Here is a 24,287-nt window from a genome sequence, read left to right as displayed (position 1 = left end):
CTACCGAAGTAGGGAGTATTGGACTGAGTGCAGGATGGGATTATTGAGATTGGGCATGTTATCGACACTGGAGCAATTTACACACAGGGAGAGTCGTCAGCATTGGAGTAGGTTTCAAATACACAGACGGAATATGAGAAGGGTGGAGATTATAGTAACAGGAAATATTCTGGGAATTACCAGCATTCAAGACACTGGCACAAACAAGTTGGATCGAATGGAATGTTTCCTTGCTGAATGACTCTATCCCATGACAAGAGACAGAGTGAGGGGGGAATATAGAACAGAAAGATTCCAGGTTTCATTGCCATCTCCTTGGTGGAGACCTGCTTTCCCCCCTGTTGTACTGATCCTCACTGAGACTGCACAGGCTTGGATTGATAACTGTGAACTTCCTATATTGACACAGTACAGAACTTCCTATATTGACACAGTTCAGTACAGCAGAGATGAAAATTAACAAGAGGGTGGGGTTTGAGCCTGGGACCACCATGCTCTGTGTTCGTTCTCCAACACTGTATCTATGTCATGTCTTCTGGACCAAAGTTCGACGTATTAAATACACTCTGTTCTGTGCACTGTGAGTGATCACTGCAGGATTTACTGAAGGCTCCAGATCTCACTCACCATCTCTCTGGCTGACCAACTGTCTTCAATGTGGTGATGAACAAAACAGGAGTTGGGAATTCTGCTGAGTCAGGAGCATCCCGAGTACCTACAGGAGACAGAGAAACAGACAGAATGGGAAACTAGACTGATGCAGTTAGGTTTACACATGGAGAATGGCAATGAGTCCCACAGAGATCTGGAAAATCCCAGTCTCCATCCCTGGTCTGTGCTGCCCATCTCCCAGGAATGGAGAACTCTGTTGGCTCAGGATCTGGAGTAGCTGCAAAAGGTGCAGTCACCGGCAGCAATTAGACCCTCACAGTGAGGGATACCACATGGAGAGATACCGCGTGATATCACCAGAGTGCAGGAAGGTATCACAATCAAATCACGGTCAGGAAGAAGGTGCACTGGGAGCAGTACTCAGAGATGAGGGAGCAATCAGTGGGCCAGGCAATGATCTCATGTTACTCTCACTCGACTGTTCATCCAGAATTTAATGCCGGTAGCAGGGATACCCATCTGACTGCTTAATACCCTTTAAGTAAGGAAATCTTTTATAGGCTGCCGGTCTGGCGTACATATGAATCCAGACCCAGAACAGGGAGGTTGACTCTCAACTGTCCCCTGAAATGATCTGGCAAGCCACTCAGCTCATGGGCAGCTCGGGGGTGGGCATGAAATGCTGGCCAGCTAGAGACACCAATATGCAACGAGTGAATTAAAAACAACACTGCTGGGAGCAGTGTCCTGGCCAATCATGTCGTTAGGTTTATGGACAGGGCTTTAAACTGACAGAGTGGATGCAGGGACAGAGTTCAGGTGAAAGGAGCTTTCCAAATCCAAAGAGAAAAGGTGTCACATCAGAACAGCATGGGAATGTGACTGAAGACAAGCAGAAAGGAACAGGAATGGACAGTGAATTAGGCTCTGACAGGAAATTCTGGGAAAACGTCAATTACAGGTTTTTTTGGAATTGTCAAAGTATCGAAAAGATTTGGTCACTAGTAAGATGTGGTTACAGGAGAAACTGTGCTGTACTGTTCTGTGTTCCAAACAAGGAGGATTACAATGGCAGGAAGAGGTTTCAGGAGGCTGGAGAGGATGGGATCTGAATGAATAGACATAATTAGGAAGGTTTGCTCGGAGTGCCAGAGATAACAGAAACACCTGATCTGAAGCAGATGACACAGCCTGGGATGGGTGTGGGGATTGGAGGTGTTTTAACAGGGAGGGAGGACCAAACAGTCACAGGAGGGAACAGAGATGCGGAGAGCTGTATGGCCTGCAGGAGTTCATGGAGTTGGGGAGTTTAGGAGGGATGGGCCAGTTGACAGGGATAAGGATATTGGTTGGATGGAGCGGTGTACACAGGCAGGAATGTTTTAGGCGAATCGAGCAGATTACAGCAATAAAGTGGGTTGTATTGACTGGAGGAAGAAACAGAGATATGGAGGGTAGTCATGGCTGAAGATGTTTATAGATACAGGAAGGTTTAGACTCTGCAGATTATTTAGATATGGAGGGTGGAGTCTGACAGATTTTCCAGAACGGCAGTAATTTTGGTTGGAGACAGTTTTTCAGATAAGGGAGCATTAGTAACCTCCTCCAGAATGGTCAAAGTGGGAAGGGTTGTATGGGATTTTCCCTTCACACTAACAGGGACATACTGGATTCTTGAGGTCACACTTTTAAAAGTCTCCCATTTGCTAGTTATTCCTTTTCCTTCAAACAGACTGACCCATGATTTGGACGTGCCATTGTTGGACTGGGATGGGCAAAGTTAAAAATGACAACACCAGCTTATAGGTGCACTAGGTTCATTTGGACGCACTAGCTTTCCAAGTGCTGCATCTTCATCAGGTAGTTGTGGAGCACAGTCACAGAATTTATAGCAACAGGATGGCAGTGTCATGGAATGAAATATTAAACAAGTTTTGATTAAGTCTTTCATCTTTTAGAATGATCCCCAGCGCTTCTAAATCTAGCACTTCTAAACACAGAGGGTCCTCGATTATCCAAATACCAATTATCCAAATATCTGATTATCCAAAGGAGATCTCGAGGTCCTGAGAGAAACATTATATCAACAAGATGTTTCAACCCTGATTGCGTTTTTTTTTTGTTCACACTGATTAAAACCGATCTCAGCTGACTGAACCGTTGCCATGAATAGTCCTGGACATCGAGCCCAGATACCATCTCCAATTGACTGACCTCCCACCCTCTCCCCACACTTAGCCTGAAGTTCTACACAGGGGTAAATCCTAAAGAACCCTTCCCCAGATATTCTCTCGAACATTTTCCTGTACAGTGCACAGATGGAACTTTTCGAAATGTTGCAGTATAAAGTGTGTACGTGTGTACATGTGGCTGTGTGCTCATGTATGTGTACATGTGCGTGTGCGCTATTTGGAGACTTAACCACCAAAGGCAGCAGCTCTCTTACTGTTGGTGTCCACTCCGGCTGCCCAGGAGGGGGAGGAGATGATGGGGGCAGGGGCGCACAGATGGCAGGGCAGCTGGGAGTATGGGCGCGAATGGTGGGGGGCAGTGTTGGATGGGTTTGGGACCGGGTGGGTGCAGTGTTTGACGGGTTTGGAGGCGGGTGGAGGGTGGTGTTGGATGGGTTTGGCGGCAGTGGCAGGTGGTCAGTGGAGGGTGGTGTTGGACGGTTTTGTTGGCGGGGCGGGTGTGGGTCGGTGTTGGATGGGTTTTTGGTGGCTGGCGGGGTGTGAGGGCTCACACATGGTTTGCTGCTGCCGAGTCACCTCAACGGGGTCTAGCCATTACCAAAAATTCCGATCTCCAGAGGAAAGGCATTGAATTGATTAATTGAATAATCAATTATCTGAATGAACTTTTGCCCGCCCATTTCATTCAGATAATCGAGGTTCCTGTGTAAACCAGCTGGATGATAACCTGGTGTTGTGTGATTTTTACCTGCACCCAATCAACCCCTGCTTGATCCTTCTGAATGGCCCCAACATTGGCCCTCTTCCAGTTTAAGACCTTAATTTGTGGACCTGACTGATCATTTTCCCCTGGCGATGTTAAAACGAAGACAGTTGTGGTCACTGGATGCAATGTGCTCTCCGAATGAAATTTCAGTCACTTGGCCGACCTCGGTTTCTGAGGGGAGGTCTCGTGTTGCATCCGCCTGTGTAGCGTAGAGCACTCTACATCTTGGTTTAGGAAACGTTCTTAGACATATTTGACAAATTCCACCCCGTATGGACCTTTTACACTCTGGGTGACCCAGTCAATCCAGGGGAAGTTAAAATCTCCATCCAATACTACTCTATTATTTTTATAGGTACCTGCAATCTCACAATGCAATTGCTCCACTCGTATCCTTTGGCTATGTGGGGATCTAGAACACCATCCCAGCAGACTGACCATCCCCTTTTTGTTTCTAACTTGTAAAAATATGGCCTCATTCAAATACCACTTAACAATATTGTCCCTAAGCACTGTTGCTATGTCCTCCCTAATGAAAGGGACAACTTCCCCTACTCACTTACTTGTCCTTCTGTCCAGCCTGTAGCTTCTGCATCCTGGAACACTGGTCTGCCAGTCCTGCCCTTCTCTCAGCCATGTTTCTGTTATGGCTATAATATCCCAGTTCCCAGAGTCAATCCATGCTCTGAGCTCGTCTGCCTTACCAGTCAGGCCTCGTGCGTTGTAATAAATACCCTTTAAACCAGAAGTCTCTTCCCTCCCTTTACTGTGTCCTGGATATCCTGAATAGGAAACTAGCTCTCGATGGCTGATGTATTTTCTCCTGACGAGTTGATGGCCCCTCTCTTATTCAGAGTCTCAACTCCCTGCCAGACTCGTTTAATTCCTGCCCGGTAACACGAGCAAATCTCCACTCTGGGATACTGGTACCCCTGCTTCGAGTGCAAACCATCCCCCTGGTACAGGTCACCTCTACCCCAGAAGAGATCCCATTGACCTAAGAACTGAAAAATCTTGTCTGAATAAATCAGTTCAGTTTTTTTTTTAAATTGGTGTCTGAAAATATTGATGAGTGCAGTGCAAATGATGTGAGTTCCATGGAGTTCATTAAGGTCTTTGACAAGGGCCCACATGGGAGGCTGGTCCAAAAGGGAAGAGCCCATGGGATCCAAAGCAAGTTGGCAAATTGAATCCACAATTGGTGGAGGGTTATCTTTTTGTTTGAAAGCCTTTGCCCGGCGGGTGTACCACAGGGGCCTGTGCAGGAGTCATTGCTGCTACTTATGGGCATTAATCACTTGGATATGAAAGCAGAAGGAATCATTAGTAGGTTTGCAAAGACTTGAAAGGTGAGAGTGTTCTACACAGTGAGGAGGATGGTCTCAGGCTACAGTCTGAAGGTTGAGGCTGGGACGGGATTTCAACAGAGTAATTTCAATTGATAACCAGGCAAGAGCACAGCAGGCAATGAGGGAAAACTGCTTTTACTTTGATGTAAAATGCCTGACAGGTAAGGCTGATTAAAGCAAGACATGGATGGGAACCTGGGACTGGGAAATCACAGGAGTTCCAGAAACACAGCTGAGGGAGGGACAGGACTCGCAGATCACTGTTCCAGGGGACAGTTTCAGCAGGAGGGATAGAAGGAGAGGCAAGAGAATGGGGGAATGGAGTTTTTGATCAGTGAAAACATCACTGCAGCACTGAGAGAGGATATTCCTGGGGATCTCCCAGTGAAGCTATGTTAGTGGAACTGAGAAATAAGAATGAATAATCAGTTTGATATGACTGTACGACAGGCCCGCAGTAGTCAGTGGGAAATTGAGCAGCAAATATGTCGGAGATCTCAGATATCTGTAAGAGTGGTAGGGTTGTAATGGTCGGGGATTTTAACTTTCCAAAGCTAGACTCGGACTGCAAGAGTGTTCAGAGCTTGGATTGAAGGAATCTGTTCGGTGTGTTCAAGAAAACTGTCTCTATCCATGGAACTGGTCCGACTGGAGATAGGGATAAAATCTGACCTCCCTTTGGGAGACAAGGTAGTGAAAGGGGCTGAAGTGTTTGTGGGGGAGCACATTTGCAAAGTCACCATAATTTCATTAGTTTGAAAATAGAGATGGAAAAGAACAGCCTGGTCCACAAGTCGAAGGTCAAAACTAACCTTGCCCCAATCCAGAAGGTATTAGACAAGACCATCCAAAAGTTGATTCGTGGAGGCTATTAGCAAGTAAAGTGGGATTCTTTCAAAAGAGAGATAAATTAAGATTTCAGGGCCAGCATATTCCTTTTAGTGTGAAGGACAATGCAGACATAAGTGGGAAATACTGGATGACTGGGGATATTGAGGCTCTGGTCAAGACAAAAGGGGATACATGTCATATACAGCCAGCTGGATTAACTCAATCCCTTGAAGAACATTGTGGGTGTAGTAATACTCTTAAGGGGGAAACCATGAGGGCCCAAAGGGGACCTGACAGAGCTTTGGCAGAGAAGGTTCAGAAAAATCCAGAGAGATTGTACAAGTATAATAACAACAGAAGATTACCTCGAGACATAATGTGATTCCTTAAAGTTCAGTGAAGCCATCCATGTCTGGAACAACAGAAAATGGCGAGATCAGAAACAAAAATTTCATGTCAGAACTGACTGTGGAAAAAACACTGGAGAAGCCGGGAAATAAACAGTGATGTACACAGGAGATGCTAAAGGTGTTAAAATGCATTGCAATTATACAACTCCTTGGGAACTAGTCAAGTACATCCCAGGACATTGGGGTAAATTAGGAAACAAACTTACAAAGACATTTCTATCACTGACAGCCACGGGGAGTGAGTTGGGAGCCTGGATTATGGCTAATGTTGTGCCAGCATTTAGGAAAGGCTGTGAGGCAAAGCCAGGGACATAAACACAAATTAGCTTGATGTCAGTGGTGTGAGTGATGTTGGAAGTGATTCTGTGGGACAGGCGTAACATGCATTTGGAAAGGCAATGATTGATTAGAGTAAGTCAGCAAAGCTTTGTGCGTATAAAGGAGTGTCTCTCAAACCTGATAGAGGTTGTTTAAGAGGTGACCAAGGAGGTGGATGAAGGCAGAGCAGTAGATGTTGTCTATCCTAACTTCAGCAAGGCGTTTGACAGGGTTTATCATGGTGCACTGGTTAGTAAGGTTAGATCACATGGGATCAGGGAGACCGAGACAAACAGACACAAAATGGGCTTGATAGTAGGAGACAGAGGATGGTGGCAGAGGGTTGTTGTGCAGACTGGGTGCCTCTGACCAGCGGTGTGCCATAAGGATTGGTGCTGGGGTCACGCATGTGCATTATTGACATAAGCGAGAGTATAGGAATTAATTTTAGTAAGTTTGTGGATAGTAAAATAAGTGTTATAGTGGGCAGTGAATACAGTTATCAAAGGTGATCTTAACCCACTGAGCCAGTTGTTCAAATGAAAGGTGGAGTTGAATTCAGGAGCTGGATTTTGTTATAACAAACCAGAGACAACTAAAACAATCAATGGAATAGCTCTGGGCCGTGTTGTCAAACAGAGAGAGAGAGAGAGAGAGAGGCAGAAAGTCCAAGAGCTTCAGTCACATTGTTCCTTGGAAGTGGCATCGCAGGTGGACAGGCCAGGGAAAGCAGCATGTGACACATTTCCCCTCATGGAACAGAGCATTGAGTACATGAGTTGATACATCATGATATGGCAGTTTCAGACATTGCTGGGTCTCCAGATGGAGGACTGTGTAGAATTCTGATCCTCCTGCTTTGGGAAGCATATTCTCAAACTGAAAATGGAGGAAAGATTGACAAAGATGTTACTGATACTGGAGGGTTTGACTTGAAAGGAGAGGATGGATAAGTTGGAAAACAAAACGTTGGGATGAGATATATTTGACAGATAAGGTTAAGAGTATGCAAAGAGATCCTACAGCATGCACGAACAAAAGAGCAACTGGAGAGACAACAGATCAACGAGGCCATCCATGCGTGGAACCACAGGAGGTGGTGGAGAGCCTAAATGAACATTTCATGTCAGTACGTACTATGGACAAAGACTTGGAAACAAAGGGAAATAATCAGTGATGCCTTATAAAGAGTCCCCATTACAGAAGAGGTGGTGCTGGAGATCTTAGAACACAAAGGTAGAGAAAGCCCCAGGTCCTGAACAAGTGTATCCCAGAACATTGTGGCAAAGTTGCAGCAGAGAAAGTGGCAGAGATATTTGTGTCGTCCTTCACATTTCCCTTGGGCGTAGGTGGCTGAGGGGTGAGCTTATAAAGGATTATAAAGGATTATAAAACCACAGGGCGTATACGTAGGGTGAATAGTGAAGGTCTCTATCCCCGGGTAGGGGATCCCATACTAGAGGGCATAAATATGAGGTGAGAGAGGAAATGCTTAAAATGGACCGGAGGAGAACATTTCCCACACAGAGGATGGTGCACGTATTGAATGAGCTGTCAGAGAAATGGGAGAGAAAAGTGCAAGTACACCATGGAAAATATATTTAGGTAGGAACATGGAGAGGAGAAGGTTTGAAGGGATATGGATCAAATGCAGGGAAATGTCACTCGTTCAGGAACCATGGTCAACATGGACATGGACTAGTTGCATTGAAGGTTCTGTTTTCATGCTGTATGACTTTATCATTGGAGGGGGAGAGTATCGAGATAAGGCATGTTGCAGAGACTGAACCAAGTTGCAGCAATAGAGATGATAGTCCGGAATGCAGCATATTTCAAATATGTGGAGGGAATGTAGGGGAAGGGAGGAGGTTACAGGGACAGGAGCTGTTATAGGAGTTAAAAATTATTGAAGACACTGACATGCTGTAGATACAGTGTTGGAGAGGGAATACAGAACAGAAAGATCCCATGCAGCATTCCCTCCCTCTTGTGGGAGGCCGCTTTTCCCTCTGTTGTACTGATGCTCACTAAGACAGCACAGACCTGGATGGATAATTGTGAACTCTATATGCTTTCTCAAAACAACAAAACTAACAGTGGGGGCAGTGATTGAGCCTCAGGTGTGTCTCTGTACTGTGCTCCCCCTCCAGCACTGTATCTGTGTCATGTCTTGTTAGCGATGTTAGGAGCCCTCTCATTGCTCCCTGCTCTGTGCACTGTGAGTGATCTTACCTCTCTGCAGGATTTATTGAAGACTCCAGATCTCCCTGCCCTTTGTCTCTCTGGCTGACTAACCATCTTCAATGTGGTAATGTACGAGACACCCAGCATTTGGGAAGTCAATTGAGTCAGGAACTTTCTGGGAACCTACAGGAGACAGAGAGAGAGAGAGAATGGGAAATTAGGCTGATACAATGAGGGTTACATATGGAGAACGGCACAGAGTCCCATAGATATATGGAAAGTCCCAGTCTCCATCCCTGGCCTGTGCTGCTGCGTCTCTGTGGAGTGAACCATTTTGTTGCCTCAGGATCTGGAGTAGCTGCAAGAGCGAGACTCGCTGACAGAGGCAGCAATTAGACCCACACAGTGAGGCATACCACATGGAGAGATCCTGAGTGATATCACCAGAGTGTTGTTATGCAGGAGCTCAATTGGAAGTGAAAGAAAATGGGGAACTGGCGCAGTTGGTAGTGTGGCCGAGCGGTCTAAAGCGCGGGAGTTAGGTTCCAGTCTCGACAGGGGCGTGGGTTCGAATCCCACCACTGCCATTGCTGCTGATCGACTGCAACGGTGCAGCTTGTTGAAATGCTGTTGCCACCACTGATGTTGTTTCGTTCAGAACAAAATTCGATTTGTTTCCCTGGGAATTAACTGTCGAGTGGGAAAGTGCCAAATTTCCTCTGCTGTCACGATCGTGTTCGTCTCCCGCGTGGAAAATTGCAAACATCTCTACTGTTGCTTTACGTTCCAAGCATGTTGAGATTTTACTGGAACCGAATGGTGACTGCTATTTCATCGCTGTTGTGAAACAAAGTCCTGCGGTGAGTCGATTCATCGTTATTTGGCTTTCTGGCGAGTGGGAAAATCGTTCCGATGAATTTTGATGTCATATGCTATTGAATTTCTCCAATTTCCTTCGTTTCTGTCCCGGAGACCCCTGAAGGGAAAGGTAATCTAATCGAGACTGTGATTGGTGAAATTCACTTTTTGTGGCCCATTCTTATTATGTTCTTTCTTTCTCTCTTTTCAGCATTGTCTGTGATATGGTGGTGCACTGAGGCTCAAGTATCATTGAAAAGTAATTTGGAATTGCCCTGTTGTTAGTTGTGAGATTACTTTACGGCTCATGCCCTCGGAGTGTCTCACATTTAGCATTCATGCTCACTGTATCTGAAAATGCATTTGGTTTGCCAGTTTTGTTTGTGTTGCGTGCCAAATGTTTTCTGTTTTGCGATTCGTTCAATACATTACGAATTAACAGGCTTTCTGAGGTAATTTCCAGCTGCAAAAACTCCTCAACTGAGAATCTGGGAAAATTTCACAGAGTATGGTCAGTCGGAGCAAAAGTAAGGAAGTCCTTCGTTTCTGCAGTGTTTCACAATACTACCTTTCCAGTGAGCAGTCGAACAGACTAAATGATTGTGCCACAGACTGCGACGGCCAGCTCGGCTAAAAAGTTATCCTTTTAAAGCCGGTGTAAGCAACACAACGTTATTGGGCTACACCGCGTGAAAACAGATACTTCGGTGTATCTCGTCCATGCATACCACACAGCCAAAATGAAACAACTCCCATGAAACAACGAGCATTTGGAAACAGAAAGGTGAAAGGTAGAACGTCTTCAACTTTCAGTGTCGGATACCACTGAGCTGCAGCAGGGGCGGCTGTGGGCTTGTTTCTGTAGCATAGTGATCAGCACGTTCACCTTCCGCAAGATAGGTTCCCGCGGTCGAAACTGTTTTGTTCTTCATCTGCAGCCTTTTACATGGACAAGAACGGAGCTTTCCTGCTTGCTTTCCCATCTGCAAACCTGCCTTCGAATTTGCTTGAACAAATCTGCTCTCGTAGTGAAATGCAATGCATTTCCATTTGATTACTGTGCAGAGCATTGTAAAGATATTCTACAAACTGCTTCTGATCATGTGCCATTCAGTTTGAGAGTGTAGTTACCGATCCTTCCACGAAGAGCAATACTGCATTTGCATTCCTTGCTGAGGCGGCCCGGTTCAAAGACAGGGAAGAAGGTGATGCGCTGGTGTCACAGTGCACCACGGATTCCTGAACTATTCTGTCTGCCAAATGTACCCCAAAGTCGTATCTGAAAGGCCTCATTTGGAAGCTGTCTGTCGTTATTCAAAGTGCGAGAATTGGCACCAGAGGTCCTGCATCATGTTTTGGAGCAGTTCGCACGTTAGTGGCTCATTCAATCAGCAACAGCAATGAAAGAAATTGCACTCTCAGAGGAAGCTCTGGACCTGTGCTTTCAAAGCTAGCATTAAGGTGCGCCCCGAGATCTAAGCCATGTTGGAATTTAAACGGAGGAATCGACAAAGAGGCTGCAGAATAACATCGCATCCTTTTGGTTTTCATTAAATCACTGATGAGCAGGAAAATGTAAACGGGGAGAGCGACTGGGAAAGTGAGGCAGTTGCAGCTCTGTTGAAACTCCTTCTTTTTGAGTCACTCAGCAACAAGAGGCGTGAAGGTGACTCAGGCGTGAGAGCTCTTCACATCGAGAACAAAAAGCAATCAAGTGCAGTTAGCACCACTCCCGGAGTGGGGGTGGGGTGAGATAATTAGCTTTTGATTTCAGTTCCTCTGTTCAGAAACTGCCTTTTAAATTGAGGTGAACAGAAACTGCATTTCTAATAAGCACCATGGAATTTAGCAAGATTTTTTGAGTCGCTTCTCGTCGATTCCCACGCAGGTTTCCAACTCAGTTGATGTCGATGTGGCTCATGTCCAGGTGTGAACATCCCTGCAGCCAATTGCATAAAAGGCAAGGAAAGTGGCATCTCGAACTGGCCCCGAGGTCAGAGCATCCTCACAATGTGATCGGTCGTTCTCGGATTGTAATGCTACCTCCGGTGTTAGTGTGGAGAACATTCTTTGGGACTATTATTCTACAAAACAGACACAGTGACTGAAACTATGCTGCACGGTATGATGTGGAACACGGCCTGCTCAGCTTTGTTTATTTTCCCTGTAGTCCGGTGTGTTTCATGTTCCGTGTAAACGTGAAAGTTGTCCTATTTCGAGCAATGGGTGAAATCATTTAGCAAAGTAAGAATCGAAATTGCAGTAATGTCAAGCAGTTCATGGTTATTTGACCAAATCATAAGCGAACATGTATGCTCACGCACTCACAGATACATTTGTAGTTGAAAAGAGTCTGAGAAGATAGCCTCAGCTTTACCATTGATTTTTATCCGGATTGATGGGCTATCATTATCTGCTGCGAAATTGATATTGTAGCCGGGCACATCCACGCAGCCGTGCGAGTCCGAGAGGGATCATGGAACCCTTTTCACTTGACTTTCCATCTGTTGTTATGCAGGAGCTCAATTGGAAGTGAAAGAAAATGGGGAACTGGCGCAGTTGGTAGTGTGGCCGAGCGGTCTAAGGCGCTGGATTTAGGTTCCAGTCTCGACAGGGGCGTGGGTTCGAATCCCACCACTGCCATTGCTGCTGATCGACTGCAACGGTGCAGCTTGTTGAAATGCTGTTGCCACCACTGATGTTGTTTCGTTCAGAACAAAATTCGATTTGTTTCCCTGGGAATTAACTGTCGAGTGGGAAAGTGCCAAATTTCCTCTGCTGTCACGATCGTGTTCGTCTCCCGCGTGGAAAATTGCAAACATCTCTACTGTTGCTTTACGTTCCAAGCATGTTGAGATTTTACTGGAACCGAATGGTGACTGCTATTTCATCGCTGTTGTGAAACAAAGTCCTGCGGTGAGTCGATTCATCGTTATTTGGCTTTCTGGCGAGTGGGAAAATCGTTCCGATGAATTTTGATGTCATATGCTATTGAATTTCTCCAATTTCCTTCGTTTCTGTCCCGGAGACCCCTGAAGGGAAAGGTAATCTAATCGAGACTGTGATTGGTGAAATTCACTTTTTGTGGCCCATTCTTATTATGTTCTTTCTTTCTCTCTTTTCAGCATTGTCTGTGATATGGTGGTGCACTGAGGCTCAAGTATCATTGAAAAGTAATTTGGAATTGCCCTGTTGTTAGTTGTGAGATTACTTTACGGCTCATGCCCTCGGAGTGTCTCACATTTAGCATTCATGCTCACTGTATCTGAAAATGCATTTGGTTTGCCAGTTTTGTTTGTGTTGCGTGCCAAATGTTTTCTGTTTTGCGATTCGTTCAATACATTACGAATTAACAGGCTTTCTGAGGTAATTTCCAGCTGCAAAAACTCCTCAACTGAGAATCTGGGAAAATTTCACAGAGTATGGTCAGTCGGAGCAAAAGTAAGGAAGTCCTTCGTTTCTGCAGTGTTTCACAATACTACCTTTCCAGTGAGCAGTCGAACAGACTAAATGATTGTGCCACAGACTGCGACGGCCAGCTCGGCTAAAAAGTTATCCTTTTAAAGCCGGTGTAAGCAACACAACGTTATTGGGCTACACCGCGTGAAAACAGATACTTCGGTGTATCTCGTCCATGCATACCACACAGCCAAAATGAAACAACTCCCATGAAACAACGAGCATTTGGAAACAGAAAGGTGAAAGGTAGAACGTCTTCAACTTTCAGTGTCGGATACCACTGAGCTGCAGCAGGGGCGGCTGTGGGCTTGTTTCTGTAGCATAGTGATCAGCACGTTCACCTTCCGCAAGATAGGTTCCCGCGGTCGAAACTGTTTTGTTCTTCATCTGCAGCCTTTTACATGGACAAGAACGGAGCTTTCCTGCTTGCTTTCCCATCTGCAAACCTGCCTTCGAATTTGCTTGAACAAATCTGCTCTCGTAGTGAAATGCAATGCATTTCCATTTGATTACTGTGCAGAGCATTGTAAAGATATTCTACAAACTGCTTCTGATCATGTGCCATTCAGTTTGAGAGTGTAGTTACCGATCCTTCCACGAAGAGCAATACTGCATTTGCATTCCTTGCTGAGGCGGCCCGGTTCAAAGACAGGGAAGAAGGTGATGCGCTGGTGTCACAGTGCACCACGGATTCCTGAACTATTCTGTCTGCCAAATGTACCCCAAAGTCGTATCTGAAAGGCCTCATTTGGAAGCTGTCTGTCGTTATTCAAAGTGCGAGAATTGGCACCAGAGGTCCTGCATCATGTTTTGGAGCAGTTCGCACGTTAGTGGCTCATTCAATCAGCAACAGCAATGAAAGAAATTGCACTCTCAGAGGAAGCTCTGGACCTGTGCTTTCAAAGCTAGCATTAAGGTGCGCCCCGAGATCTAAGCCATGTTGGAATTTAAACGGAGGAATCGACAAAGAGGCTGCAGAATAACATCGCATCCTTTTGGTTTTCATTAAATCACTGATGAGCAGGAAAATGTAAACGGGGAGAGCGACTGGGAAAGTGAGGCAGTTGCAGCTCTGTTGAAACTCCTTCTTTTTGAGTCACTCAGCAACAAGAGGCGTGAAGGTGACTCAGGCGTGAGAGCTCTTCACATCGAGAACAAAAAGCAATCAAGTGCAGTTAGCACCACTCCCGGAGTGGGGGTGGGGTGAGATAATTAGCTTTTGATTTCAGTTCCTCTGTTCAGAAACTGCCTTTTAAATTGAGGTGAACAGAAACTGCATTTCTAATAAGCACCATGGAATTTAGCAAGATTTTTTGAGTCGCTTCTCGTCGATTCCCACGCAGGTTTCCAACTCAGTTGATGTCGATGTGGCTCATGTCCAGGTGTGAACATCCCTGCAGCCAATTGCATAAAAGGCAAGGAAAGTGGCATCTCGAACTGGCCCCGAGGTCAGAGCATCCTCACAATGTGATCGGTCGTTCTCGGATTGTAATGCTACCTCCGGTGTTAGTGTGGAGAACATTCTTTGGGACTATTATTCTACAAAACAGACACAGTGACTGAAACTATGCTGCACGGTATGATGTGGAACACGGCCTGCTCAGCTTTGTTTATTTTCCCTGTAGTCCGGTGTGTTTCATGTTCCGTGTAAACGTGAAAGTTGTCCTATTTCGAGCAATGGGTGAAATCATTTAGCAAAGTAAGAATCGAAATTGCAGTAATGTCAAGCAGTTCATGGTTATTTGACCAAATCATAAGCGAACATGTATGCTCACGCACTCACAGATACATTTGTAGTTGAAAAGAGTCTGAGAAGATAGCCTCAGCTTTACCATTGATTTTTATCCGGATTGATGGGCTATCATTATCTGCTGCGAAATTGATATTGTAGCCGGGCACATCCACGCAGCCGTGCGAGTCCGAGAGGGATCATGGAACCCTTTTCACTTGACTTTCCATCTGTTGTTATGCAGGAGCTCAATTGGAAGTGAAAGAAAATGGGGAACTGGCGCAGTTGGTAGTGTGGCCGAGCGGTCTAAGGCGCTGGATTTAGGTTCCAGTCTCGACAGGGGCGTGGGTTCGAATCCCACCACTGCCATTGCTGCTGATCGACTGCAACGGTGCAGCTTGTTGAAATGCTGTTGCCACCACTGATGTTGTTTCGTTCAGAACAAAATTCGATTTGTTTCCCTGGGAATTAACTGTCGAGTGGGAAAGTGCCAAATTTCCTCTGCTGTCATGATCGTGTTCGTCTCCCGCGTGGAAAATTGCAAACATCTCTACTGTTGCTTTACGTTCCAAGCATGTTGAGATTTTACTGGAACCGAATGGTGACTGCTATTTCATCGCTGTTGTGAAACAAAGTCCTGCGGTGAGTCGATTCATCGTTATTTGGCTTTCTGGCGAGTGGGAAAATCGTTCCGATGAATTTTGATGTCATATGCTATTGAATTTCTCCAATTTCCTTCGTTTCTGTCCCGGAGACCCCTGAAGGGAAAGGTAATCTAATCGAGACTGTGATTGGTGAAATTCACTTTTTGTGGCCCATTCTTATTATGTTCTTTCTTTCTCTCTTTTCAGCATTGTCTGTGATATGGTGGTGCACTGAGGCTCAAGTATCATTGAAAAGTAATTTGGAATTGCCCTGTTGTTAGTTGTGAGATTACTTTACGGCTCATGCCCTCGGAGTGTCTCACATTTAGCATTCATGCTCACTGTATCTGAAAATGCATTTGGTTTGCCAGTTTTGTTTGTGTTGCGTGCCAAATGTTTTCTGTTTTGCGATTCGTTCAAGACATTACGAATTAACAGGCTTTCTGAGGTAATTTCCAGCTGCAAAAACTCCTCAACTGAGAATCTGGGAAAATTTCACAGAGTATGGTCAGTCGGAGCAAAAGTAAGGAAGTCCTTCGTTTCTGCAGTGTTTCACAATACTACCTTTCCAGTGAGCAGTCGAACAGACTAAATGATTGTGCCACAGACTGCGACGGCCAGCTCGGCTAAAAAGTTATCCTTTTAAAGCCGGTGTAAGCAACACAACGTTATTGGGCTACACCGCGTGAAAACAGATACTTCGGTGTATCTCGTCCATGCATACCACACAGCCAAAATTAAACAACTCCCATGAAACAACGAGCATTTGGAAACAGAAAGGTGAAAGGTAGAACGTCTTCAACTTTCAGTGTCGGATACCACTGAGCTGCAGCAGGGGCGGCTGTGGGCTTGTTTCTGTAGCATAGTGATCAGCACGTTCACCTTCCGCAAGATAGGTTCCCGCGGTCGAAACTGTTTTGTTCTTCATCTGCAGCCTTTTACATGGACAAGAACGGAGCTTTCCTGCTTGCTTTCCCATCTGCAAACCTGCCTTCGAATTTGCTTGAACAAATCTGCTCTCGTAGTGAAATGCAATGCATTTCCATTTGATTACTGTGCAGAGCATTGTAAAGATATTCTACAAACTGCTTCTGATCATGTGCCATTCAGTTTGAGAGTGTAGTTACCGATCCTTCCACGAAGAGCAATACTGCATTTGCATTCCTTGCTGAGGCGGCCCGGTTCAAAGACAGGGAAGAAGGTGATGCGCTGGTGTCACAGTGCACCACGGATTCCTGAACTATTCTGTCTGCCAAATGTACCCCAAAGTCGTATCTGAAAGGCCTCATTTGGAAGCTGTCTGTCGTTATTCAAAGTGCGAGAATTGGCACCAGAGGTCCTGCATCATGTTTTGGAGCAGTTCGCACGTTAGTGGCTCATTCAATCAGCAACAGCAATGAAAGAAATTGCACTCTCAGAGGAAGCTCTGGACCTGTGCTTTCAAAGCTAGCATTAAGGTGCGCCCCGAGATCTAAGCCATGTTGGAATTTAAACGGAGGAATCGACAAAGAGGCTGCAGAATAACATCGCATCCTTTTGGTTTTCATTAAATCACTGATGAGCAGGAAAATGTAAACGGGGAGAGCGACTGGGAAAGTGAGGCAGTTGCAGCTCTGTTGAAACTCCTTCTTTTTGAGTCACTCAGCAACAAGAGGCGTGAAGGTGACTCAGGCGTGAGAGCTCTTCACATCGAGAACAAAAAGCAATCAAGTGCAGTTAGCACCACTCCCGGAGTGGGGGTGGGGTGAGATAATTAGCTTTTGATTTCAGTTCCTCTGTTCAGAAACTGCCTTTTAAATTGAGGTGAACAGAAACTGCATTTCTAATAAGCACCATGGAATTTAGCAAGATTTTTTGAGTCGCTTCTCGTCGATTCCCACGCAGGTTTCCAACTCAGTTGATGTCGATGTGGCTCATGTCCAGGTGTGAACATCCCTGCAGCCAATTGCATAAAAGGCAAGGAAAGTGGCATCTCGAACTGGCCCCGAGGTCAGAGCATCCTCACAATGTGATCGGTCGTTCTCGGATTGTAATGCTACCTCCGGTGTTAGTGTGGAGAACATTCTTTGGGACTATTATTCTACAAAACAGACACAGTGACTGAAACTATGCTGCACGGTATGATGTGGAACACGGCCTGCTCAGCTTTGTTTATTTTCCCTGTAGTCCGGTGTGTTTCATGTTCCGTGTAAACGTGAAAGTTGTCCTATTTCGAGCAATGGGTGAAATCATTTAGCAAAGTAAGAATCGAAATTGCAGTAATGTCAAGCAGTTCATGGTTATTTGACCAAATCATAAGCGAACATGTATGCTCACGCACTCACAGATACATTTGTAGTTGAAAAGAGTCTGAGAAGATAGCCTCAGCTTACCATTGATTTTTATCCGGATTGATGGGCTATCATTATCTGCTGCGAAATTGATATTGTAGCCGGGCACATCCACGCAGCCGTGCGAGTCCGAGAGGGATCATGGAACCCTTTTCACTTGACTTTCCATCTGTTGTTATGCAGGAGCTCAATTGGAAGTGAAAGAAAATGGGGAACTGGCGCAGTTGGTAGTGTGGCCGAGCGGTCTAAGGCGCTGGATTTAGGTTCCAGTCTCGACAGGGGCGTGGGTTCGAATCCCACCACTGCCATTGCTGCTGATCGACTGCAAGGGTGCAGCTTGTTGAAATGCTGTTGCCACCACTGATGTTGTTTCGTTCAGAACAAAATTCGATTTGTTTCCCTGGGAATTAACTGTCGAGTGGGAAAGTGCCAAATTTCCTCTGCTGTCATGATCGTGTTCGTCTCCCGCGTGGAAAATTGCAAACATCTCTACTGTTGCTTTACGTTCCAAGCATGTTGAGATTTTACTGGAACCGAATGGTGACTGCTATTTCATCGCTGTTGTGAAACAAAGTCCTGCGGTGAGTCGATTCATCGTTATTTGGCTTTCTGGCGAGTGGGAAAATCGTTCCGATGAATTTTGATGTCATATGCTATTGAATTTCTCCAATTTCCTTCGTTTCTGTCCCGGAGACCCCTGAAGGGAAAGGTAATCTAATCGAGACTGTGATTGGTGAAATTCACTTTTTGTGGCCCATTCTTATTATGTTCTTTCTTTCTCTCTTTTCAGCATTGTCTGTGATATGGTGGTGCACTGAGGCTCAAGTATCATTGAAAAGTAATTTGGAATTGCCCTGTTGTTAGTTGTGAGATTACTTTACGGCTCATGCCCTCGGAGTGTCTCACATTTAGCATTCATGCTCACTGTATCTGAAAATGCATTTGGTTTGCCAGTTTTGTTTGTGTTGCGTGCCAAATGTTTTCTGTTTTGCGATTCGTTCAATACATTACGAATTAACAGGCTTTCTGAGGTAATTTCCAGCTGCAAAAACTCCTCAACTGAGAATCTGGGAAAATTTCACAGAGTATGGTCAGTCGGAGCAAAAGTAAGGAAGTCCTTCGTTTCTGCAGTGTTTCACAATACTACCTTTCCAGTGAGCAGTCGAACAGACTAAATGATTGTGCCACAGACTGCGACGGCCAGCTCGGCTAAAAAGTTATCCTTTTAAAGCCGGTGTAAGCAACACAACGTTATTGGGCTACACCGCGTGAAAACAGATACTTCGGTGTATCTCGTCCATGCATACCACACAGCCAAAATTAAACAACTCCCATGAAACAACGAGCATTTGGAAACAGAAAGGTGAAAGGTAGAACGTCTTCAACTTTCAGTGTCGGATACCACTGAGCTGCAGCAGGGGCGGCTGTGGGCTTGTTTCTGTAGCATAGTGATCAGCACGTTCACCTTCCGCAAGATAGGTTCCCGCGGTCGAAACTGTTTTGTTCTTCATCTGCAGCCTTTTACATGGACAAGAACGGAGCTTTCCTGCTTGCTTTCCCATCTGCAAACCTGCCTTCGAATTTGCTTGAACAAATCTGCTCTCGTAGTGAAATGCAATGCATTTCCATTTGATTACTGTGCAGAGCATTGTAAAGATATTCTACAAACTGCTTCTGATCATGTGCCATTCAGTTTGAGAGTGTAGTTACCGATCCTTCCACGAAGAGCAATACTGCATTTGCATTCCTTGCTGAGGCGGCCCGGTTCAAAGACAGGGAAGAAGGTGATGCGCTGGTGTCACAGTGCACCACGGATTCCTGAACTATTCTGTCTGCCAAATGTACCCCAAAGTCGTATCTGAAAGGCCTCATTTGGAAGCTGTCTGTCGTTATTCAAAGTGCGAGAATTGGCACCAGAGGTCCTGCATCATGTTTTGGAGCAGTTCGCACGTTAGTGGCTCATTCAATCAGCAACAGCAATGAAAGAAATTGCACTCTCAGAGGAAGCTCTGGACCTGTGCTTTCAAAGCTAGCATTAAGGTGCGCCCCGAGATCTAAGCCATGTTGGAATTTAAACGGAGGAATCGACAAAGAGGCTGCAGAATAACATCGCATCCTTTTGGTTTTCATTAAATCACTGATGAGCAGGAAAATGTAAACGGGGAGAGCGACTGGGAAAGTGAGGCAGTTGCAGCTCTGTTGAAACTCCTTCTTTTTGAGTCACTCAGCAACAAGAGGCGTGAAGGTGACTCAGGCGTGAGAGCTCTTCACATCGAGAACAAAAAGCAATCAAGTGCAGTTAGCACCACTCCCGGAGTGGGGGTGGGGTGAGATAATTAGCTTTTGATTTCAGTTCCTCTGTTCAGAAACTGCCTTTTAAATTGAGGTGAACAGAAACTGCATTTCTAATAAGCACCATGGAATTTAGCAAGATTTTTTGAGTCGCTTCTCGTCGATTCCCACGCAGGTTTCCAACTCAGTTGATGTCGATGTGGCTCATGTCCAGGTGTGAACATCCCTGCAGCCAATTGCATAAAAGGCAAGGAAAGTGGCATCTCGAACTGGCCCCGAGGTCAGAGCATCCTCACAATGTGATCGGTCGTTCTCGGATTGTAATGCTACCTCCGGTGTTAGTGTGGAGAACATTCTTTGGGACTATTATTCTACAAAACAGACACAGTGACTGAAACTATGCTGCACGGTATGATGTGGAACACGGCCTGCTCAGCTTTGTTTATTTTCCCTGTAGTCCGGTGTGTTTCATGTTCCGTGTAAACGTGAAAGTTGTCCTATTTCGAGCAATGGGTGAAATCATTTAGCAAAGTAAGAATCGAAATTGCAGTAATGTCAAGCAGTTCATGGTTATTTGACCAAATCATAAGCGAACATGTATGCTCACGCACTCACAGATACATTTGTAGTTGAAAAGAGTCTGAGAAGATAGCCTCAGCTTTACCATTGATTTTTATCCGGATTGATGGGCTATCATTATCTGCTGCGAAATTGATATTGTAGCCGGGCACATCCACGCAGCCGTGCGAGTCCGAGAGGGATCATGGAACCCTTTTCACTTGACTTTCCATCTGTTGTTATGCAGGAGCTCAATTGGAAGTGAAAGAAAATGGGGAACTGGCGCAGTTGGTAGTGTGGCCGAGCGGTCTAAGGCGCTGGATTTAGGTTCCAGTCTCGACAGGGGCGTGGGTTCGAATCCCACCACTGCCATTACTGCTGATCGACTGCAACGGTGCAGCTTGTTGAAATGCTGTTGCCACCACTGATGTTGTTTCGTTCGGAACAAAATTCGATTTGTTTCCCTGGGAATTAACTGTCGAGTGGGAAAGTGCCAAATTTCCTCTGCTGTCATGATCGTGTTCGTCTCCCGCGTGGAAAATTGCAAACATCTCTACTGTTGCTTTACGTTCCAAGCATGTTGAGATTTTACTGGAACCGAATGGTGACTGCTATTTCATCGCTGTTGTGAAACAAAGTCCTGCGGTGAGTCGATTCATCGTTATTTGGCTTTCTGGCGAGTGGGAAAATCGTTCCGATGAATTTTGATGTCATATGCTATTGAATTTCTCCAATTTCCTTCGTTTCTGTCCCGGAGACCCCTGAAGGGAAAGGTAATCTAATCGAGACTGTGATTGGTGAAATTCACTTTTTGTGGCCCATTCTTATTATGTTCTTTCTTTCTCTCTTTTCAGCATTGTCTGTGATATGGTGGTGCACTGAGGCTCAAGTATCATTGAAAAGTAATTTGGAATTGCCCTGTTGTTAGTTGTGAGATTACTTTACGGCTCATGCCCTCGGAGTGTCTCACATTTAGCATTCATGCTCACTGTATCTGAAAATGCATTTGGTTTGCCAGTTTTGTTTGTGTTGCGTGCCAAATGTTTTCTGTTTTGCGATTCGTTCAAGACATTACGAATTAACAGGCTTTCTGAGGTAATTTCCAGCTGCAAAAACTCCTCAACTGAGAATCTGGAAAATTTCACAGAGTATGGTCAGTCGGAGCAAAAGTAAGGAAGTCCTTCGTTTCTGCAGTGTTTCACAATACTACCTTTCCAGTGAGCAGTCGAACAGACTAAATGATTGTGCCACAGACTGCGACGGCCAGCTCGGCTAAAAAGTTATCCTTTTAAAGCCGGTGTAAGCAACACAACGTTATTGGGCTACACCGCGTGAAAACAGATACTTCGGTGTATCTCGTCCATGCATACCACACAGCCAAAATGAAACAACTCCCATGAAACAACGAGCATTTGGAAACAGAAAGGTGAAAGGTAGAACGTCTTCAACTTTCAGTGTCGGATACCACTGAGCTGCAGCAGGGCGGCTGTGGGCTTGTTTCTGTAGCATAGTGATCAGCACGTTCACCTTCCGCAAGATAGGTTCCCGCGGTCGAAACTGTTTTGTTCTTCATCTGCAGCCTTTTACATGGACAAGAACGGAGCTTTCCTGCTTGCTTTCCCATCTGCAAACCTGCCTTCGAATTTGCTTGAACAAATCTGCTCTCGTAGTGAAATGCAATGCATTTCCATTTGATTACTGTGCAGAGCATTGTAAAGATATTCTACAAACTGCTTCTGATCATGTGCCATTCAGTTTGAGAGTGTAGTTACCGATCCTTCCACGAAGAGCAATACTGCATTTGCATTCCTTGCTGAGGCGGCCCGGTTCAAAGACAGGGAAGAAGGTGATGCGCTGGTGTCACAGTGCACCACGGATTCCTGAACTATTCTGTCTGCCAAATGTACCCCAAAGTCGTATCTGAAAGGCCTCATTTGGAAGCTGTCTGTCGTTATTCAAAGTGCGAGAATTGGCACCAGAGGTCCTGCATCATGTTTTGGAGCAGTTCGCACGTTAGTGGCTCATTCAATCAGCAACAGCAATGAAAGAAATTGCACTCTCAGAGGAAGCTCTGGACCTGTGCTTTCAAAGCTAGCATTAAGGTGCGCCCCGAGATCTAAGCCATGTTGGAATTTAAACGGAGGAATCGACAAAGAGGCTGCAGAATAACATCGCATCCTTTTGGTTTTCATTAAATCACTGATGAGCAGGAAAATGTAAACGGGGAGAGCGACTGGGAAAGTGAGGCAGTTGCAGCTCTGTTGAAACTCCTTCTTTTTGAGTCACTCAGCAACAAGAGGCGTGAAGGTGACTCAGGCGTGAGAGCTCTTCACATCGAGAACAAAAAGCAATCAAGTGCAGTTAGCACCACTCCCGGAGTGGGGGTGGGGTGAGATAATTAGCTTTTGATTTCAGTTCCTCTGTTCAGAAACTGCCTTTTAAATTGAGGTGAACAGAAACTGCATTTCTAATAAGCACCATGGAATTTAGCAAGATTTTTTGAGTCGCTTCTCGTCGATTCCCACGCAGGTTTCCAACTCAGTTGATGTCGATGTGGCTCATGTCCAGGTGTGAACATCCCTGCAGCCAATTGCATAAAAGGCAAGGAAAGTGGCATCTCGAACTGGCCCCGAGGTCAGAGCATCCTCACAATGTGATCGGTCGTTCTCGGATTGTAATGCTACCTCCGGTGTTAGTGTGGAGAACATTCTTTGGGACTATTATTCTACAAAACAGACACAGTGACTGAAACTATGCTGCACGGTATGATGTGGAACACGGCCTGCTCAGCTTTGTTTATTTTCCCTGTAGTCCGGTGTGTTTCATGTTCCGTGTAAACGTGAAAGTTGTCCTATTTCGAGCAATGGGTGAAATCATTTAGCAAAGTAAGAATCGAAATTGCAGTAATGTCAAGCAGTTCATGGTTATTTGACCAAATCATAAGCGAACATGTATGCTCACGCACTCACAGATACATTTGTAGTTGAAAAGAGTCTGAGAAGATAGCCTCAGCTTTACCATTGATTTTTATCCGGATTGATGGGCTATCATTATCTGCTGCGAAATTGATATTGTAGCCGGGCACATCCACGCAGCCGTGCGAGTCCGAGAGGGATCATGGAACCCTTTTCACTTGACTTTCCATCTGTTGTTATGCAGGAGCTCAATTGGAAGTGAAAGAAAATGGGGAACTGGCGCAGTTGGTAGTGTGGCCGAGCGGTCTAAGGCGCTGGATTTAGGTTCCAGTCTCGACAGGGGCGTGGTTCGAATCCCACCACTGCCATTACTGCTGATCGACTGCAACGGTGCAGCTTGTTGAAATGCTGTTGCCACCACTGTGTTGTTTCGTTCGGAACAAAATTCGATTTGTTTCCTGGGAATTAACTGTCGAGTGGGAAAGTGCCAAATTTCCTCTGCTGTCATGATCGTGTTCGTCTCCCGCGTGGAAAATTGCAAACATCTCTACTGTTGCTTTACGTTCCAAGCATGTTGAGATTTTACTGGAACCGAATGGTGACTGCTATTTCATCGCTGTTGTGAAACAAAGTCCTGGCGTTGAGTCGATTCATCGTTATTTGGCTTTCTGGCGAGTGGGGGAAAATCGTTCCGATGAATTTTGATGTCATATGCTATTGAATTTCTCCAATTTCTTCGTTTCTGTCCGGAGACCCCTGAGGGAATGGTAATCTAATCGAGACTGTGTTTGGTGAAATTACTTTTTTGTGGCCATTCTTATTATGTTCTTTCTTTTCTCT

At 45.4% G+C, this 24,287-nt stretch overlaps 5 non-coding genes across 5 annotated transcripts; all 5 read left to right on the top strand.

Moving 5' to 3' along the window:
* Nucleotides 1-12,081: 12,081 nt before the first annotated feature.
* trnal-uag (transfer RNA leucine (anticodon UAG)) lies at nt 12,082-12,163 on the top strand. Its single transcript has one exon. It is a non-coding gene; the product is annotated as a tRNA-Leu (tRNA).
* Nucleotides 12,164-14,995: 2,832 nt separating this feature from the next.
* On the top strand, nt 14,996-15,077 carry trnal-uag (transfer RNA leucine (anticodon UAG)). The gene has a single exon. It is a non-coding gene; the product is annotated as a tRNA-Leu (tRNA).
* Nucleotides 15,078-17,908: 2,831 nt separating this feature from the next.
* trnal-uag (transfer RNA leucine (anticodon UAG)) lies at nt 17,909-17,990 on the top strand. The gene has a single exon. It is a non-coding gene; the product is annotated as a tRNA-Leu (tRNA).
* Nucleotides 17,991-20,822: 2,832 nt separating this feature from the next.
* On the top strand, nt 20,823-20,904 carry trnal-uag (transfer RNA leucine (anticodon UAG)). Its single transcript has one exon. It is a non-coding gene; the product is annotated as a tRNA-Leu (tRNA).
* Nucleotides 20,905-23,734: 2,830 nt separating this feature from the next.
* On the top strand, nt 23,735-23,815 carry trnal-uag (transfer RNA leucine (anticodon UAG)). The gene has a single exon. It is a non-coding gene; the product is annotated as a tRNA-Leu (tRNA).
* The last annotated feature ends 472 nt before the right edge of the window (nt 23,816-24,287 follow it).

The sequence above is a fragment of the Hemiscyllium ocellatum genome, unplaced genomic scaffold (assembly GCF_020745735.1).
Source record: "Hemiscyllium ocellatum isolate sHemOce1 unplaced genomic scaffold, sHemOce1.pat.X.cur. scaffold_758_pat_ctg1, whole genome shotgun sequence".
NCBI classification, from domain to species: Eukaryota; Metazoa; Chordata; class Chondrichthyes; order Orectolobiformes; family Hemiscylliidae; genus Hemiscyllium; species Hemiscyllium ocellatum.
The sequence above is the reverse complement of the archived record's forward strand: the minus strand, read 5'-3'. Positions and strand labels throughout refer to the sequence as shown.